Source organism: Contarinia nasturtii, unplaced genomic scaffold, assembly GCF_009176525.2.
Source record: "Contarinia nasturtii isolate CC-2019 unplaced genomic scaffold, AAFC_CNas_1.1 Cnas_scaffold_1421, whole genome shotgun sequence".
NCBI lineage: Eukaryota > Metazoa > Arthropoda > Insecta > Diptera > Cecidomyiidae > Contarinia > Contarinia nasturtii.
The window spans coordinates 1-6,321 of NW_022198758.1; the positions used below are offsets into that span (position 1 = coordinate 1).

Sequence of the window (6,321 nt, forward strand, 5' to 3'; positions counted from 1 at the left end):
GGATACCACATAATTTGACAATCGCTCAAAAAAAGGCTCGTGTCGATTGGTGTAAACAAATGCTCAAGAAATTCAATCGTGGTGTTTCAAAATCCGTGTATTTTATCGTCACTGGTGACGAATCATGGATCTACGCGTATGAGCCCGAAACTAAACAGCAGTCGACTGTATGGGTCTTTCAAAGTGAAGATAACCCAACAAAAATTGTTCGAGCTCGAAGTGTTGCGAAGCAAATGGTCGCCTGTTTTTTCGCGATAAGTGGTCATGTGGCAACAGTTCCACTAGAGGCTCGTAAGACCGTCAATTCTGATTGGTACACCACCATTTGTTTGCCCGAAGTGTTTGATGAAATAAGAAAAAACATTCGCCGTCGCAAAATAATTCTTCATCATGATAATGCGAGCTCTCACACATCTCATCAAACAGTCGATTATTTGATCGGTCAAAAGATCCATTTAATGGGTCATCCGCCGTACAGTCCTGATTCGGCACCCAACGATTTCTCTTTATTCCCGAGCGTGAAGAATAAACTGCGTGCTCAACGATTTTCATCGCCCGAAGAAGCAGTTGATGCGTTCAAAACACACGTTTTGGAGATATCATTTTCGGAGTGGCATGAATGCTATGACAAATGGTTCGAGCGAATGCAAAAGTGTATTGATCATCATGGCGAATATTTTGAAAAACAATAAAACCATTTTCGATGAAACCCCATTGTCTTATATATGTTTTTGAAAAAACTTAAATAGTGACCCTCGTATTATAAAGCACTGAGAGCAAAAGAACAAACACGTCCGATCACCAACGCATCTCAGTGCGAATTGTGTTTGCGGAAAAGTAATATCATTTTATTATTATTATAGGTACTTAAGAATTTCTAGATTTGTTTACTTGTCTGGGTCAAATAATATATTTTACTTACAACGTGTGCGGTTGAACAGTTCCATAAGTGTCCACTTCTGGCCTGAAAAAGTTTTATATTTGATTTTCCAAAAATGAATGTTACATCGAGCACATGAAATAGCACCAAAAAGTGACATTTTTATGTACGTCGGCAATGATTTTAAGCAATCCGAGAGAATATTTTTCAGAAGTCAGAAGTGAGTCGAGCCGTGTACGAAACTTCCTTCGTTCATAGCGTTTAACGTATTCTGCTTATAAGTATCGAAGTGTGAATTAAAATTTTAACTTTCATTACAACAGAAAATGAAATGTGATGAAATATGATTTTGGGCAAGTTACGTTTTACCCAAAAAAATTTAAGTCCATATCACGGGAGACGTCAAATTAAGAGTCCGCAAAAAAATGTCAAAATTTGGCCGCCTGGTGGCATTTTGAAAAAATCGTTGGAAATTCATTTTTTTCCCATTTTTGACCACCGAAATAAAAAATATGGCCATGTTCGGGATCCTGTGGAGCAGATGGATCCGACCTGGTCCAAAGTGTTCTAGGAGTTGGGAAATCATATGGTATCGAACTAGGGGGAGACACCAAGAATAAACACACTAAAAGTCTTATCCTATTCCACGTGTCTTCCCCCTAGGTATCGAATCATTTGCTTCATCTCATACAATATTATAGAGTAAACTGAATTTATACGCGAGAGATAGATGTGGAGTAGGTGGATCCGACCTGGTCCAAAGTGTTCTGGAAGTTGAGCGCTCGAGGGATTACATCCCCTGTGGGGATGTGCAATTTTCGTTATCGTAATCGATTGATAGTTTTTTGCTTTAATATTCATGTCATATTTCACCTGAATATTGGGGTTCTTGGAAATACCAAGGGTCATATCTAGTCCCATATCAATCTGGGGAACTTTTTTTTATCCCAAATGTCATATCTTGGACCCTTCTACCACATGCAGTATCTTGAAACAAAAAATTTTGCAAATCCGGGGGGTTTTTACTGGTAAGAGATTATAAATTGCGTCACTTCTCATATAAAATGTATGTGGGTCTGGCCAGACACAAGCGCTACGCATATGACAACAGAAAGTAATGCTAAACGGATTTTTTAAAAATAAAGTGCACTTATGATAAACCTTCAGCCATTCTTGCCTAAGTGTTTTTTTGCAAAAAAAAAAATGAAAACTGGATTTTCGCATGGTGTTTAGATAATCCAAAAAATTCCAAAAATGGTCGTTTTTATTCAGACATTACTCAGCTATAAGCGCTGAATAACATACTCTTTTCTCGATATATTCAATAGATATTGAATATCACATTTATTTCTAAATAATTATTATTTTCGAAATCATCGTTTTGAAAAGGTCAATTTAAGAAAATCCTGAAGTTGCAAGGCAAAAGATGAAAATGCTGAAAGTACAGTATATAGTACCAACTTTTTATACTAAATTTTTTTAATGGGCATTAGGAAGATTGGTAGTTTTTCCCATTTCCTTATACTTTTGCATTATTGAGGTTTACATCAAATTGAGGAAAATTTAATTTTTTACAAACACAAACCGAACGAACAAATTTCGAATAAACGCTAGGAACGAACGGTTCGTTCGTTTGTTTTTATTGACGGCTCAGTTTTAAATAGACAATTAAACTTACATGTTCATGTCATCTATGAAATATATCATGGTTTTAGTTCCTGTATATAATATATTATTGAGTAACATGTTAATTTAAAGCCTTCTGTCAAATGTTGTGTCATAAAACAAACCAGGTGGTCCGAAATTTCTTCCTGCTTTTTTCTCAAGCGGCTTTTCGAGTATCTTTTGTAGCATTTCCGAAGATGTGTAGAAGTTGAATGGCACATTCTGAATAACAAATTTTTCCGATAATGTATGTAATTTTTCATTCACTAGTACAGTTTTGCCACAACCAGCCGTTCCTGAAAGACAATGATTAAAAATATTAAAATTGGATTTTGATTTTACTCTATTTTCGTGAGAGATAATCATTGTTTTCATCACTGAACTTTGACAATTCGTTTTTTTTCAAGTGCTCCATTAAATTTACACAAAAACATTCATTAAAATCACAAAATAAAACAAAAAGATAGAAAATAAGAAAGAATAATTAGTGCATTCCCCGGAAAAGTTGAAGATCGCCATAAAAATTGCATTAAAATAATAAAAATTTGAATTTGATCACGTATATAAGTGAATGTTGTTTTTGTTGTTGCTTTAGACATGAGCAATACTCACAGCTGTGAAGAAAAGAAGTGCACTGGCTTACGATTTGACGGAAAATTTTTGATTTGCAGAAAATGCAAACAAAAAATTTATTTTGAATGCATGAGTTCGCCTTATGCAACAAAACTATTGAAGGAATTTGGTCTCATTAAGATCGATAATGACAAAAAATAAAATACACTGGCGACCAAAAAAGTGTAAACATGCACGCATTATTTGATGTAGTTTCACCATTTACATACATTTGTAATGCATGTGATGAAAATGAGTTAATACAAAAAGCGAATGAAAAATCAAAAATGGCCAAATACATGGGCGATAGAATTATTGCGGCGATGCAAAATGAAATAGGGTCAATAATTCTAGGAAGTTAGTTTGATAATGACACACCAAATGTCATCACAATTGATTCATTTGGCCAAACGGATGTGCATTAGACTGGCCCCCAAAACACAAAAGTTGAAATTTTTTCGCTCTTACCTCGGAATATTTTTCCATATGGTGTGCAAATAACGTGTGTAAAGTTTTATGCCGATAGCTCAACGCTAGATGGTGCCGCAAGAGCTCGGTAGGTTATTATGTGAATTTATTGAAAATGACGTTTTCAGTTAAAATAAAAATATCTTCGCACAACCATATCGACTAAAATTGATGGTGATCGTCATTTTCCATTAAACACTTGCTACTGGTGAAGTTTCAAACGATTTGAATGAAAATAAAACACATGTCCATTCAAGATTTTCAATTTTTGACCAAAAATTCCAATTTCATCATCAACAATGAAGGTTTTGTATCAAAAGTACAACAGGACTCCACAAATTAATCTCATTTTTTCTCAAATTGTAAGCAATGAACGTGGGGCCAAAATATGAATATGAAACATGATTTATCCGAACTATAATTAACTTCTTAACCTATTTCAATGACTGAATTCGATCAATTTTGACAATATAAACAATATCAATGCTGTTTGAAAGCGTTCTAGCCTGATTTTTGTGTGGTTGTGCGAAGATATTTTTATTTTAACTGAAAACGTCATTTTTCAATGAATTTACATAATGACCTACCGAGCTCTTGCGGCACCATCTAGCGTTGAGCTATCGGCATGAAACTTTACACACGTTATTTGCACACCATGTTTAAAAACGCCAAATTTGTGCTCTCTTGCATTCATGTTGTTTTCATATACCTTGGATTATTGGATTATTGGATTCGTAAGAAGAGCATACTAGGTCTACTTTTCAGTAATATCCGTAGTTTCTCGTTGCTCAGGTTTTTTAACCTATTGCAAGACGCCCGCTTGTGTGCCTAATGCAAACCCGTAGGTTTCTTAAATGATAGTTGACCTTACTATGCCCCGTCAAGAGACCAATGGCAATTCTAATATCATTCTTAGGTAGTCTCAGAAGTTGCCTGGTCAGTCTAGTACACAGTGATCTGACAAAGAATTTTCTCTGTTCTCATGTGATTATATTATGCTTCGTGTCTTGAGCCATGTGGTCAGGGATTGGCTCTGGTCCCATGGCTGTGCTTCGTGAAGCCACCTTGGCCCTCAGATCTGCCACATCATGGCCTCTTATGTTTGAGTTAGCCTTAATCCACAACCCTAAGTGGATTGGTCTCGGCTATTCTTCGGAGTGCTTTGTAGCAGGCCATAATTGAGTCATTCCTCACCGTAAAGCCTTGAAATTCCTTTATGGCTCCCAAGCTGTCAGTGAAGATGGCCATGCTACCCTCCACTATAATTTTTAATGCACATTGATAAATTGCAGTTACTTCCGCTTGTTTGACTGTTGTAGTTAGTCTCAAGGGAATCGAAAAAGCGTTATTCTCCCGTGAACAGAAGATACCACACCCGCTTCCCGTCTCTCTGACTGAGCCGTCATTGAAATAGGAGGAGTGCATCCATGTGCTGTGTTGAAAAAACTCATTCAAATCCTTAGTCACTATTACCCCAAATCTTCTGTCGAAGTTATAAGAGGTTTTAGGAAGTCTATCAGCTGGTGCTTCTAGAACTCTATCGATTATGAAGTCTTAAACACTTTGAGAGCTTATACTCAATGTGCGCTTGCCAATTAAGCTTTTGGTCTAAGATATAGCCAGGTATTTTACGCAGTCCTTCCTTTCAACTTCTTTACCGAATATGATTGGATTTTTAAAACCTTGTAAGTTCCTGTTTTTTGTGAAAATTATTACTTCAGACTTTTCAGGGTAAATCTTAAGTCCCACTGACAGACACCACTTTTCAACCAGCCTTACGGCCGCCTGTGTCCTGTCTGAGATTGTATCCAAAAAATTTCCTTTGCAAATTATACTAAGATCGTCGGCATATCCAACCGAACGGAAGCCATTTTCATGAAATTCTTTTAAAAGATTATTCATAACAATTAGCCATAGGAGCGGTGACAATACACCGCCTTGGGGAGTTCCCCTTGAGTCAAGGGCGTAGCCAGATTTCTTTTCATGGAAAAAACGAGGACATTTTAAAATAAAATCGAGAACAAGTGGTTTTTTTTATTGAATATAATTTTTTTTTACAAAAAAACTAATTTTCTTGGGTTTTCTTTTGCAAATCTGTCTATGACTTCTTCTATCAATTGATACTTCATAGATAATCCATTCAATCGGCTTTCAATCATTGTTGATCTGAGCCATGTCTTAACTCTCCTCAATGTGCTGAAACGATCTTTCGATTGTACAAGTGGCGGTACAAAAAATGTTTCCGCTTCTTTGATAATTTGGCACATCTCTAAGTCTTTCAGTTGTGTGCTGTCCAAGGCTTTATCTTGCCAAAGTGAATACCATAATTCAATTTCGTTGTTTAAATTTGGAAGATCGTAAAAATCAGAAAAATTCTTGGTGGTCGATTTCAATTCTGTTATACTTTTTTTCAACATATTGAATGGATGTAGCGACAACAGTGAAAAAGCTGGAGAATGGTCATCCGAAAAACGTTGCTCTAAAGAAGATAATAGTGAATCTAAATATGGAATCAAAAGTGATCTTTTCCAGTATTAAGAAGCATTTTCTGAAGGGTGATTTGAGCCTTTGTGTGCTTCTTGATGATGCTAATTCCACACAAATTTTTTCAGCTTTTTCCAAAATGCCTAATGCATATAAAACTAAAAAAATCTCTTACTTAGATTAAATAAAAATTGCATAAATTAAAATAGCAG

At 35.7% G+C, this 6,321-nt stretch overlaps 1 long non-coding RNA gene across 1 annotated transcript; it reads right to left on the reverse strand.

The window, feature by feature from the left end:
- Positions 1-925: 925 nt before the first annotated feature.
- Positions 926-2,820, reverse strand: LOC116346051. The gene is made up of 3 exons (XR_004201552.1): positions 2,671-2,820; positions 2,559-2,598; positions 926-964 (listed from the first exon to the last, which is right to left on the reverse strand). It is a non-coding gene; the product is annotated as an uncharacterized LOC116346051 (long non-coding RNA).
- Positions 2,821-6,321: the final 3,501 nt, after the last annotated feature.